This window comes from Suncus etruscus, chromosome 7 (assembly GCF_024139225.1).
Source record: "Suncus etruscus isolate mSunEtr1 chromosome 7, mSunEtr1.pri.cur, whole genome shotgun sequence".
Lineage (NCBI taxonomy): Eukaryota > Metazoa > Chordata > Mammalia > Eulipotyphla > Soricidae > Suncus > Suncus etruscus.
In genome coordinates, this window is record NC_064854.1 from 118,584,210 (window position 1) to 118,598,132 (window position 13,923).

Here is a 13,923-nt window from a genome sequence, read left to right on the forward strand (position 1 = left end):
CCTGGCCTAGGGTAGGGGGGGCCCGGACCTGGGTCACCCGACCCCCCTCTCCCACTTTCCTCCGGATCTCCAGGTGGGTTCCTGGGAGGAGCTGATGGGGCACCCTGGGTTTTCCCCACTCCCAGGCAGGGTCCGGAGAGTGGCCTAGGGTGGGGCTTAAATCCCTGTCCTTTGGGCTTGGGAGGGTCTCCCTCCCTTCCTGGAACAGGATTTTTAGCTGGCACGGGCGGGCAACTGGCAGACCTCCGCATGTGCCAGGCGCCTCTTGGCCCGGCCTAGGGTAGGGGGGCCCAGACCTGGGTTACCCGACACCCCTCTCCCCCTTTCCTCCGGATCTCCAGGTGGGTTCCTGGGAGGAGCTGATGGGGCACCCTGGGTTTTCCCCACTCCCAGGCAGGCTCCAGAGGTTGGCTTAGAGGGTGGAGTTTGATCTGGGGGGTGGCAGATAGCTGCTCAGCTATACTCAGGCTGTCACTGGCAATTTCATACCAGTCTACATTTTGCAAATCGCGCGGGGGCGCTATGTACTCCTCCCAACCATCAGTACCCCAGATTTACCCTTAACTTCAGTAACACACAGTTCTAATCTCTGACCAAAGACATACAGTAGATCTAACAAATCCCAAAACTATTTAGAAGGACACAAATTGAACACATATATCTTTTGAATATTTTATGGGTATTTTCTTTAACTGCTGTAACTCTCTAAATATTCTTCTACCATGATGTTTCTATCCACTTTTCATCTTGTCTTTTCTTTGTAAGCTGTTCAGTAAGGATTGTTGGTGGAACTGTCCCTCAGTTTGATGCCTATGATTGAACTATGTCATGGAAATTGCTGGTCTTGTTCCTATTGCCTCCAAATGCACCAATAACGCTTCGTGGCATTGATCCTTGTTTGCACAGACACATTAAAATGGGAAAACACTATACATACAGATAAGTTCTTATCTAATAAATCTCAGTACAATGTACCTTACACCCTGAACATTGATATAATGACCTGGCACAGGCCTCAGAAGAATGGGCATCCTCCATTCACGCCGGAACCAGGCAAGCTATCTACGAAACATCCAAGGTCTTTTATAGCAACAGCTGGAAGCAGTTCTCTACCAGGAAAGACACTACCAAGGGTCTGACATCGACCTCCTAAAGAGACTTCCATTTACACAGAGAAGACTTGACAACAACAATGACCTGCTCTACAGGACATGGTTCTCTCTAGTGCCCCTTAAGTGGGAGGTGAAACGAGAGGATGCTCTGCACCATCCTGACTGCAATATGGGATACGCAGACTCCAGGATCTTTAATACAGAAGCATGACACCAACAACAGAGACTATGTGAGGAATGGAGGTGTATTGCCACTACAGACGATGACTTGAATTGGACAAACTAGTTTGCCTGGAGCCTAGAGTCAGTCCTGTGCCAGGAAACTTCAGGGGTAGGGTCCCCTTGTATTTAGACCATAATTTTTCTTTCCATGTCCCTTATATTTTGGTAGGCCTATGCAAACAAATGCCACTTTAACACCGTTTTTTACTATGTTCCCTTGACTCCAATCCTTAAGAAAAACAACCCACTAAAACTTTTGAGGTTAATTTAAACTACTAAGCATGTGCATGGAACTAGATAAATGTACTTTGCCCTCAATGTTTAAGGAGTTACATAAGTCTAATGTCTTTAGATTATATTGTGTGCTGCTAAGAAATAGTATGTACTACAACTGGGGATTTGAGGGACAAAGTAATTGTATTGTACATGGGTTCAGTTTTGTTTTTCTTAATGTTCTTTGGCTGAAACTTCAAGGCTGGGATATCATCGATGGGACTACCGAGAATTCTGTTTATGGGTGATTGGGCTTCCACTGTAACTTTACCCTGTCCTCTTTCTTTGCATCTTTGTTGTCATAATTAAAATAATAATTAAAAAAAGAGAAGAGGAAGATGTAGAATCATGGGATTCTGAGAAAAAAATAAAAAAATGATAAATAAGATTAGTGGACTACAAAAGGAGCTATCAGAAGCAAAAGAAACAAACTCACAGCTAGAACATCAAAATGTGGAATTGGATCAGATTTTCCTTGAAGCAAGATGAAAAGATGAAATGCTGAGATGTTACTGGAAAAAATTAGAGAGCAGTTAAGGGAAACAGAAGAACAATGCAATAAAGAAGTTGAAGTGGAAGAGCAACTTGAGCTCAATCTACAGACACGAGACATGGAATTAAGGACCGTGAGAAATAGTTTGAGCCAGGTCATAGAAGAACAAAATGAAACTCATAGAAGACTTTCTAAAGAACATACTGTCAAAATATTACAAGAAGGCCTTTTAACTAATCAACTTTCCAAACAACAGGAGCTAGAAATGACTCATAAGAAAATGAATTCCGAGATTGATGATCTTACTGTAAAACTGGAACGTGCAGCTTCAAAATGTCAACATCTGGATGCACAAAATAAAGTTCTTCAGCAGAAGTTATTGTCTATGAAAGAGATGAAAAAGAAATATGCAGAGCTATAAAAGAATAAAAAGCAGTTGGAACAAGAAGTAGTCAGCCTCAAAAGTCATATAGAACTAAATATGGTAGAACTCGGTCAAGTAGAACAGTATAAACAAGAGATCGAAGAAAGAGCAAGACAGGATAGAGTAGAAAAATTAAAAGAAGTCGATCTATTTTTACAGGTACAAGCAGCATGCCAAGAGAACTTAAACCAGTTAAGAGAATAATAATACTTCATTGAGAAGGGAAATGGGACTCAGAATTAAAGAGCTGGAATCTGAACTGAAAATGAAAACTTCTCAGGAAGATGTGAATAAAACGGAATTAGAAAATAGAAACGACGAATTAAAAATTTGGAACATGAACTCATCAGAATGAAATCTCAGGAGTATAATAAAATAGAATTGGAAAAATATAAGCAACTCTTCCTAGAAGAAATGAAAGTTAGAAAATCTTTGGCAACTAAGCTAAAAAATCTTCACAGAGATTATGAGAGGCTTGCAGAGATCATCAGCACTAAACTTCTGGTGGAGAAACAGCAAAGCAGAACAGTGCTGAGTACCCTGACTGGCAGGCCAGTTCTGGAGACTCCTTGTATGGGAAATCTCACTAACAGTGCAAGGCTGCCCAGAAATCTGGCTCCAAGAGAAAACATCCTGTTTCCTTCTGCCAACCCACGGCCTCGAGATGGCAGCATGGAGACTTTCTTGTTCCAGATGCAGCAAGACTTGGAAAAAAATATCAATAGAGAACTTGAAGAAGCTGCTGCTCAATTATAATCAGGATCCTATAGATCTCCTCCAGGATATATTGAAGCATCGAATCAAACTCAGGATCTACTTTGGAAAACATCATGAGAATATGTGGAGATTTTGAAAGAAAATTATCTGATTTAAACTATAAATTATAAATTTGTATTTTTGGCCTGTTTACAGAACATTAAAATTATTTCCCATATAACATTATGACCTGTAAAGATCTTTAATGTCACCTATCTATATATGATGTAAAATCTATACTTTTTTTTTTTTTTTTTTTTTTTGGTTTTTGGGTCACACCCGGCAGTGCTCAGGGGTTATTCCTGGCTCCAGGCTCAGAAATTGCTCCTGGCAGGCACGGGGGACCATATGGGACGCTGGGATTTGAACCGATGACCTCCTGCATGAAAGGCAAACATCTTACCTTCATGCTATCTCTCCAGCCCCAAATCTATACTATTTTTTAAAAAAATGTATACTATTTTAACTATTCTTGGCATTTTCTTTACCTTTAAGCAGATATACTGCCATATTCAGTCCCTGACATCACAAAATACTAGAACTCCTGAGTTGAATGCATTTAAACTTCCCAAGTTCCAGCTGTTTCAGCAACACCCAAATAACCGGGTTCTTTTCTTTTAATATAATTTTTATTTTGATCATAGTGGCTTACATGTTGTTGACAATAATATTTTAGGTACATATTTACATAAAATCAGGGGGGATTCCTGTCACCAATTTGTCCTCCCTATACCTCCGTTTTTGTCCCACTTCCCATATCCTCTTCTCTCACCCCCAGGGCTGCTAGAATATGTGGTCCCCTCTGTACCTGGCCTGGTACTTGGTAGTCTTGCACCTGTTTGGTCTTGGTGCCTCCCTTATTTCCCCCTCTAACTGTGAGGCAGGACTAGCTAGTTCAAGTTACATGGTTTTGTTTGAAGTAGAGAAAAAACTGGGGTAAAATTCTAATACGCCGAAAATGGGCGGAATCCTTCTAGAGGCTCTCATCATCGATTTGAGAGACAAAGGAGAAAAAGAAGGTGAAACACTCTACCAGTACAAAAAGAAGTGTCAAATATCCAGTGAGAACTCCAACATTAACAATAATCACCACAAAAAACAAACAAACAAACAAAACCTGCCATGGTCTTAAGAAACATGGCGTAGCACATAAAGAAAAGAAGAGAAAAAAAATAAGTATAATTGGGGACAACAACTTCAATAACCACACCCAAACAAAGAAATCGACCAAAAATAGATAGGTAAATAAAAATAATGAATGAAGATAAAAAAATAATATATAAAAAATAAACAATGTTTTGTGCAAAAAAAAAACTAGAAAAAAATGGTAAAGGTAAGCTGAAACCAAAAATAAAATGGATGCATTCTGCTTCATACACCAAAGTGCAGAAGAACTTGATGTCACAATGTTGGGTTCATGTTGGCCAGAGGGGGCATTTTCTAGGAAATAAAGGCGTAAAAACACATATATTCCTGAGTGAAATCTGCAAAAATGGTCAGGGGCTATTTTAGATAAGGAATCCTTTGGCAAGAGACAAGTCAAGGCTTCATTCAGATAGTCAAGACCTCCCAGGAAAGAGTTGGGTTCTAAGAAGAACCAACAGGACCCCCCCCCCCCTTCATGGGGATAGAGCACATCACAGGATGCATGGTGAAATGGCAGGGACAGCACTGGGACCTAGAGAAAGGGCATCAGAGGTGTGAGAATCCCTGTCTCCCCTTGGAACCCTGTGTTTCATGCTTTGGGAAGCACCCAGAGCAGTGTACTCAGGCAGCCTGTGATTAGGATGATGAAATAAGTCTATGATTCCTGTTCATCTTGATGACAACACAGACAGAAACATGGTGGTACTTAGGCTCAAGAATGCTGAATGGAGAATCCACAACCTCATTTCTGGAGATGCTGGGAACTCTCTTATTTTAAGGCTTTATGTGGCATTCAAATGGCTGTGGACCTTGTACAAGAAAAAAGCCAAAAAAGTAGGAGCCAGGGCCAGTTCTTGAACTCTCTTTCGTTTAATGCTTTATGTAGCAAGAAAATGGATGTCGATATTATACAGGAAGAAAGCAAAAGTAGCCAGGGCCAGAAATTGAATTAAATTAATGGCTGGTAATTTCTAGATCAGAATCTAGATCAAATTCTCTGATCTCTGAGGAGAATGTGGGGACCTTCTTCTTCTAGGAGGACAGACTGAGCAGGGCAGAAATTTATTCGGTGAAGACAGAGGGGTGGGTGGCAATTTCCCAAGTCTAAAACCCCAGCAACCACAATGATACACTATTCCAAGGGAACTCAACTTCCCTTGCTGGAAGCTCTGAGGTGTCCATAGGACAGGAGTCCCTCAGCACAACTCCATTGTTGGGAGAGAGGCAATATCAAGCTTGCTTCCACATCAGCTAATCAGGAGAGAAGAGGTGGGATCAGGGTCCTTTCCTGACTTGGGAACCAGAAAGACACAAGAAAGGCAAGGCCTTTCCCACCAGGCTTTCCCGAACAGGAAAACAGGTCTATTTTGAATAGAACAGGTCTATTGTCAACATCAAAATCCTGGTGGTGTTCTTAGAAAACCGAAAATTCCCCCAAAATAACACCCCCAAACCAAAAATTGAATCATGGGATCAAATGCTAGGATGAATTCACCTCTCTGCTCATGGCAAGAGGCCCCTCTTAGTCTTGGTTCATGACTGAGTTTCTGAGAGAAGGAAACGTTGCAGCTTGCATACTAACTGTTTCTCATCTCAGCAGCACAACAGAACCAGGAAGTGGAGGTGGTGCAGAGTCCAAAGGGTGAGTTTTTGCCTTTTCATCCTGAGCTCTCTCCCAAGGGTGACCTTTCCCCTCCTTTCCAACAACCTGGACTGATTGTTGGTGGGTGACCCTTACTTTCACAGTTTCCTACCCTAAAAAAAATAAAAATAAAAAGAGCACTCAGAGAAACTACTGAAGCGAAGAGACAAGAACTTCTCAGATCCTGTTCTTTCTGGACATGAAGCAGTCTAGGGAAGTGCCTAGACAATGGGTGCTCCCCCCTAGTTGGCCCTGGGAGAGATGAGAGGACAGAACTCTAGCCCTTGAGCTTGTGTGAGATTCCAAGGAGTGGCAGAGATCAGACTCCACTGGGCAGAAACTGCTGAGGCTCAGGACCAAATGCTGATTCCCAGAGACTGTGCCTTTGAAAGAGCTTCCGCAAAAAGGTTTGTGGGCCTACGTGGGCCTTGTTGTTCTTTGATTTTTTGAAGCTTTTGGAGAGTAGTAGCCCCAGGTGCCCTCCAGGGACTCTTAGTTCCTTTGCCAGGGCCTTCATTAATAGAAACTACTATTTAAGTTATGACATCCTCACTTTTAAGAGGTGATTGCCTCAGCCCCTTTCCTGCCCCATCTAAGAAGGGTTGTTGGTAGCCCTGGTGTTGGGAGGGGACCCACAGTAACAGGAAAGGAACAGTGGGAGGTGTGGGAGGGAACCCACAGTAACAGTGAAGGAAAGCCTTGGGATGAGGGTGTGGAACAGACTGTAAAGTCAGGGATATGAGGCCATGGGAAGAGGGGCCAGAGTTCAGGACTTCAGCCTCCTTATTAACAGCCCTCCAATCTCTTATACTCCTGTCTATCTTTTTCTCTTTTCTGCCTTTTGCAGCCTCTTGAAGTCAAGCAAGTTCCATTTGTTAGTGAAGAACCGAGTGGGTATGAATATGTCTGATAGGAAAAAGCCATCAAGATTATGGTCACAAAGTGGACCATGCTTCTCATCCTGTTTGCCTTTTCTGTACCATGCCCACGAGACCAATATGTCCTACCTTTTTGTGCCTCATCACCTCTGCTATCCCTCCAGAAGACTCAGTGCCCTTTGCTCTGGCTCAGCTTCCTCCCTCAGTCTTTAGTTTTTCATCTCTCACTTTTAAAGAACTTAATTTTCCCATCCCTATTCAGACTCTCCTTCCCACTAAACCCTATTGTGAGTTCCACATGCCAGCTACTATTGATGGCCCCACCTCTCTCCTTTCTAACTCTTAGAAGTCAGAAGACCAAAAATATCCTGTAAAATTCCACACAAATCCTCTGAGGTTCCCTCCTGAACTCCAGATGACCACCCTATCCTTCTCTGTTTCTTTGGTCCTCTAATTCTACCCACCTGACCACCCTATCCTTCTCTGTTTCTATGGTCCTCTAATTCTACCCACCTAATCCTCCCTCATCCAAGGCCTGAATGTGCCCAACACCATGCAACCACAAAACCAAAAGAATATCCTGGAGGAGGTGAGTCAGTAGGTCACAGAAAGGGAAGAGGAGAAGCCACCTGCCTTGGTTTCCTTTCACTGACCACCTAGATGAAGGGACCACTGATGGTGTGGGCATTTATACCAATGCCAATTTCTATGTATCTATTTTGACCAGGTCTCTCTAGAGTTGGGGCCTATAGCTCTGAGCAAGAATAGTTCCTCATCAGATGCCACACAAGCCATCCATCCTGGCCCACAAAAATCTTTTCTCAAACTGATGGAAAACATTTAGGAAGTACTGAAATGAAGGCAGATGGTGAAAGGCACCCACTGGGGGCTGTCTTGGGAAAGCCCTAAGGTGATATCTGCCCTGAATTTATGGCAAGAGGAGTTCATAACAAGATTCCACTTAATGCTCTCAGATACAAAAGTCAATCTTCCTAGGAACTGGGCTGAAGAGTTCCCTCTGACCAACATCGATGCCAACTCAACTTTCTGTCCACCTGTGTTGTATTAATTAATTAACGATGGGGCTGGATGGTGGTGGATTCCATTCAGGCCATGTGGCTCTGCAACCCCCATGCAGCCGGCGGGTCCCAGGTTAGGCGAAGGGCGGAATCAGACTCACAAGCAGGCAGACCTCAGGAAGCATTATCTTTATTCATGCCCTATCCACCAAATGTGTGTGGCCTACTCATAACTTTTCAAGCATACAGCCATTCTAGGCTTGTCCTGCGTCTTATCCTCTTTCAGCCATCTCCCTCATAAAGCTGATGGTTCCTAAAAAAAAAAAAAACTGAGGGAGATGGCTGAAAGAGGATAAGACGCAGGGCAAGCCTAGAATGGCTGTATGCTTGAAAGGTTATGAGTAGGCCACACACATGTGGTGGATAGGGCATGAATAAAGATAATGCTTCCTGAGGTCTGCCTGCTTGTGAGTCTGATTCCGCCCTTCGCCTAACCTGGGACCTGCCGGCTGCATGGGGGTTGCAGAGCCACATGGCCTGAATGGCATCCACCACCATCCAGCCCCATCGTTAATTAATTAATACAACACACCTGTTCTTGACTATGAGCAGGTCTCTGACGAATGTAGAGTTGGAGTCTTGGCTTCCAAGCCAGAGCAGTTCCCCTCAAGTGCCATACAAGCCAACCGTCTGGGCCCACAAAAACTTCTGGAGATTTTAAGTACCAGCATGAAGTTAAGAAAGTGAAGGGTGCTCGCTTCGGCAGCACATATACTGAAATTGGAACGATACAGAGAAGATTAGCATGGCCCCTGCGCAAGCATGACATGCAAATTCGTGAAGCGTTCCATATTTAAAAAAAAAAAAGTGAAGGGTCTTCAACTTAGACCTCAGGTGATTAGACACCATCTATCCAGCCTTGAACTCTGGATCCCAGATATAGAATCAACACAGTTCTTCACAACAGCTACAGGAAACAAATCCCATCTGGGACATCCTTAATACCACTGGGCCACCAACAAGTGCCAGCTCTAATATGATATCCTGACAACAAAGAAAATGGGAACAACTTGACCTAAGAATAGGTTATCCTACCTTACCAGCTAACAATAAGACAAAATCAGAAGACTTGTGACCCTTTGGTCAGTCCAAAAGCCAAGATCGCGATTTACAGATGACTAGCTGCTAGAACCATGACTGGACTGAATATATCTTGAGACCAATAAAATAAAAAAGCCCTAGTCTAGGGTTTGAACTATGACCTGCACAATAACCATGATCCCCAGTTCCAAAGGTCCGGCAGAGACAATCGCAACGGAATGGGACTTCTGGAAACACAATGAAAGATGCTATCCTAGGTTCCATCTTAGGATCAGTGCAAAGACCAAGACCACCAACCACAGAAGATGGATTAAAATGACACTAAGGGAACAGAACTTCTAGAACCACAAAGAAAGACTTCATCATAAGTCCCACTCCTGGACCTGTGCAGATACGGAGATCTATAGATACAGAGGTCTTATTTCATCACCCAGGACGGAGCAGAAGTTTTCCAAACACCACGAAAGCACCACAGGTAGAGTAAATGAACCTGAACGGAGTCTATAGTTAATCCTGTGACAATATACCCCAAGGGTGGAGAAACCCCATAGTGCTAAGGCCAAGTGAATTCCTTTTCAAATGACACAAATATTTACTGTGCCAGTGCAGGAGGGGAACAAAAAGGCAAAAAGCACAAAACATTTTTATCTTTTATATATTTTTCTTCATTTATTATTATTATTTTAATTTTATTTACCTATCTACTCTTTGTTGATTTCTTTGTTTTGGTGTGGTTATTGAAGTTGTTGTCCCCATTTATATTTCTATTGTGTTTTTTTTTTCTTCTTTTCTTTCTTTAGGTGCTCTGCCATGTTTTTTAACTCAAGACCATGGCTTTTTTTGTGGTGCCTATTGTTATCACTGGAGTGCTCACTGGATATTTGACTCTTCTTTTCGTACTGTTGGGGTGTTTCACCTTTTTCTCCATCTCTCAAACTGACGATGAGAGCCTCTAGAAGGATTCCCCCCATTTTCGGCATATTAGACTTTTACCCCAGTTTATTACTTTTCTCTTCTTCAAATAAAACCACATAACTTGAACTATGTAATCCTTCCTCCCAGTTAGAGGGGGAAATAAGGGAGGCACCAAGACCAAGACTACTAAGTAGTAAGCTAGGTACAGAGAGGACCACAATTTTTTGCAGCCCCGGGGGTGAGGGAGGAGGATATGGGAGATAGGACGAAAAAGGAGGTGTAGGGAGGGCAAATCGGTGATAGGAACTCCCCTGATTTTATGTAAATGTGAACCTGTAATATTATTGTCAACAATATGTAAACCACTACGATCAAAATAAAAATTATATTTAAAAAAAAGAAAGTGAATGGGCGGTCTTAAGGCAATATCTGCCTGCATTTATGGCAGGAGTTCATAAAAAGCTCCCACCGAATCCTCCCATGTACAAAAATCACTTTTCCCTGGGAACCATCCCACTTCCCTCTTTCATTAGATGCCTGCAACCACTTATGGGCACCTTCACATATTAGAAGACAGCTATGCTAACCACTGTAACGCCATCGCCAAATCTTCACATATTGGGAACCACCATGGCCGTAGAGCGGACACACTCTCACACTGCACCAGGAGTTGTTTTAAATAGAAAAATCAGGCCTACTCCACTATTTCTGTACTTTTCAGCCAAACTATATTCAATCTCATGAAACGTTTAGTCTGCTGTGTTGGGGGCCTGGGGTTGGAGTTCCTAGGAGCTTAGGGAAAGAAAGAACTTTGTTCAACTCTTTGAAGACCATTCTCTGAACTCATCAGAAATAGGATATAAAATTCTTTAAAAGCTAAGACGTAAGGATGTAACATTAGTTCTCAGTAAAATAGTCAATGGTTTTGTTATTTCCACTTTGTAACAATATACTGAATTTAAAGCAAATATTAAAATAGTTAACACATGGGGCCGGGAAGGTGGCGCTGGAGATAAGGTGTCTGCCTTGCAAGCGCTACCAAGGAACGGACCGCGGTTCGATCCCCCGGCGTCCCATATGGTCCCCCCAAGCCAGGGGCGATTTCTGAGCACATAGCCAGGAGTAACCCCTGAGCGTCAAACGGGTGTGGCCCAAAAACCAAAAAAAAAAAAAAAAAAAAAAAAATAGTTAACACATAATTGGTTCATGTTTCTTTGCTATTATGTAACATGGTATTTGGAGATCAGAATGTGACTACTGACCTCAGCCTTTCAGAGTGAATTTAGCTTCTGTGGAGAGGATCCTTTTCTCAGGAAGCAATAGGATGAATATGTGTCTTTTGACTTTTTCTCTTGCTTGTTGGTTTTTGAGGTTTTCAAAGACAAACATCCCCCAAAGTGTCCCACATGTAGCCGCCCTGTGTCAGTGTCTCTGCCATGACCTTAACTAATAGAAGCCACTCTCCTGGATTCCTTGGTGCAAGGTACCAGCTCGGTGTGGCCAAGCTGCTGAAAAAAAAAAAAAAGAAAGAAAGAAAGAAAAATTCTGAATCTGCAAAGGTGACCATCTCTAGCCCTTTCTGGATCCAGTCTAAGGAGTGTCAGTTGATGGGAACAGGGTGGTTTTGGTGTGGGGAGGGGAATTTTAGGAACAGCGACGAGATGAAAGGTCTTGTGAGGATGTAAAGTAGATTGTGAAGTCAGGGTTGTGAGACAAAGCAAAGAGGAGCACATTTTAGGGTAGCCTGAAATTCCAAGATTGCCAAGCATTCCAGCACTTACTTTGCATCATTCCCTGTGCAATGTCTGTAAGAAACAAAGTCAAGTTTCATCATTGGCAGTGCCTGGCAGCTTTGAACAATGTCTTGACTTCTGTATCCCCTTTGATTCCCAAGATTTTTTGTAGTCCATTGATTCTATTTTCTGTCTTTTTAAGCAGCCCCCCCCCCCAGGAGAAACAGTGCCTGTTACTCTACCCCTCCACCTGCCCCCCCTCCATTCTGTCAGCTCAACTCCTCACCATTTTATGGGACCTGGTCCCCCCCCCCTTCCTATTTCATTGCTCTTTCCTGCCACAATCTATTGGGAAAGCTTCAATGCCCTTCTCCATCTCAACTCCTACTATCAGTTTCTCTTTTCTGCTGTCCAATTTGGAATCTCCTAACTTCCAGAAAACGAACAATTAATTTACTTCAAACTTTCCCATCTAATTTTGCCCTGACTGCAAAACCTTTCTCCCTTAGCTCAGAGGTTCTCATCCACACATCCCTCAATCCCAGTCCCCTCCCTGTCCACCACTTCCAGTCCTTCACTTTAAGTGATATCCTCTCCAATACTTCTCAGAAGGCAAGAGGCAGTGTCCATCACTTTTCCACCAGTGCACTCAGGGAATGAGTACAATCTCAAAGTGGTTGAGACAATAACAGGGGAAATATTGAGTTTGATAGTGATCTGAATTAGGGTAAGGTTTATGTCCTAGAATTTGACCTTTCTCTGATCATTTGATGTTGGGGTCTTTCTGACCACTGACAACTGCTTGGATGAGATCAGTACTTGGTTTTTACCTCTACCCTGATACTAGGAAGTCTAAGTTACCAGTATGGAGTAGCATTCAGAGCCCTCAAAGGCCTGGTTCATCAACTGGCACTCGAGGAATCTATCCTCGACTTCCCAAGAAAGGGCATTGATACTCTACAGGGAAGCCCAGAAGCAAAGTCTTTAGATTCTGGAATAGGATAAATATAGATGGTGCCAGTGATATCTGATCCCAGGTAAGTTCATGACCTTGCCATGTTGGCTTCTGGTGGGGAAGAAAGTAGAGTATGGGAATGCATGGAAGAAAACTTCTGGGAGCGACTGCAGTGAGATGACTATCTCTATTACCAAGGGGGAAGGAGTATTTATAAGCCAATAGGAAAAGCAGAATTTTGACAAAAGGAAACGAAGGGACTTCCTGCTCAAGTGTACATAAGCATAGGATATCTGCGGATGTCACCTGTGTGACTGGGAAACGTGACCTACCTGAATAGGGGGAAGCACAGAAAGTGGGCTCCTTTGTGATATGCCAGATGCTTGTTCTAAAAGCCATTCATCTCCCTTGGCCCCAAGCTGGGGTGGGGCTGTTTTGGCTTGAAGAATGCATCCTTTCAGGGGCTCTGTTCTGTGAGCTTGAGAGACTGCCCTGCTAAGAGGCAATTGCAAGGGAGTCTAAACCTATCTCTGAAGAGCCCTGATAAATATAACAAAGTCATTTTCATGAAGGCAGACACTGAGAACTGTGTCCAACAGCTGATTTGGAAATTGAGCTAGTATCCAGAAGGAGAGCCCAGGGCAAGTACAGACTATCCATATCAGGTCCCCTCAGAAGCTCCCCTTGCTCCCTAATGGCTGATATGAATCCTCAGATTGAGGCCAAAGGAAGGCCCAGAGAGGTCGCATCAAATGCTTCAGAGAGACAGAGCTCCCTATTTTCATTAGTCCCATATTTCACTAACCAACACAAAATATCCATCCCTGCTGGCCAGGGGTTTTCTAGGCACTGAAAACAGCTGTACACTAAACCCAGTTTCTAGACTCTTCCCAGTACAAAATGCTGAATCCTGAGAAATATTTTGTTTGCTGTGTTTGGGGTGTGGGGTTGAAAGACTTCGTTCAATTCTTAGAAAGGCAACCAGTTCCTGGAGAACATCAGAAACAGGAGAATTATGTGCCACCTGTCCCAGCTGATCCCCTAAAGAAGCTTTAGAAGATATTAGTATTCCTGAGAATATAGACCAGCATAACTTTCTCTCAAAGGATTTTAAGAAAAAAGAGACTAGGGCCTGTACCTGAAGAGAATAAATAATATTTATTTATTTACTCTCAGAAATGAGTGTCCTTGGGAAGGGGGAGTGTTACTGTGTAAGATAGACGATTGAATTCAAGCCTCAACTTCAACATATAG

General features: G+C 43.0%; 1 non-coding gene and 1 pseudogene across 1 annotated transcript; both read left to right on the forward strand.

Annotated features, from left to right (window-relative positions):
• The first annotated feature begins 2,875 nt into the window (after positions 1-2,875).
• On the forward strand, positions 2,876-3,397 carry LOC126014393 (ankyrin repeat domain-containing protein 26-like; annotated as a pseudogene).
• A 5,318-nt stretch (positions 3,398-8,715) lies between these two features.
• Positions 8,716-8,822, forward strand: LOC126015139 (U6 spliceosomal RNA). The gene has a single exon (XR_007498033.1). It is a non-coding gene; the product is annotated as a U6 spliceosomal RNA (small nuclear RNA).
• The last annotated feature ends 5,101 nt before the right edge of the window (positions 8,823-13,923 follow it).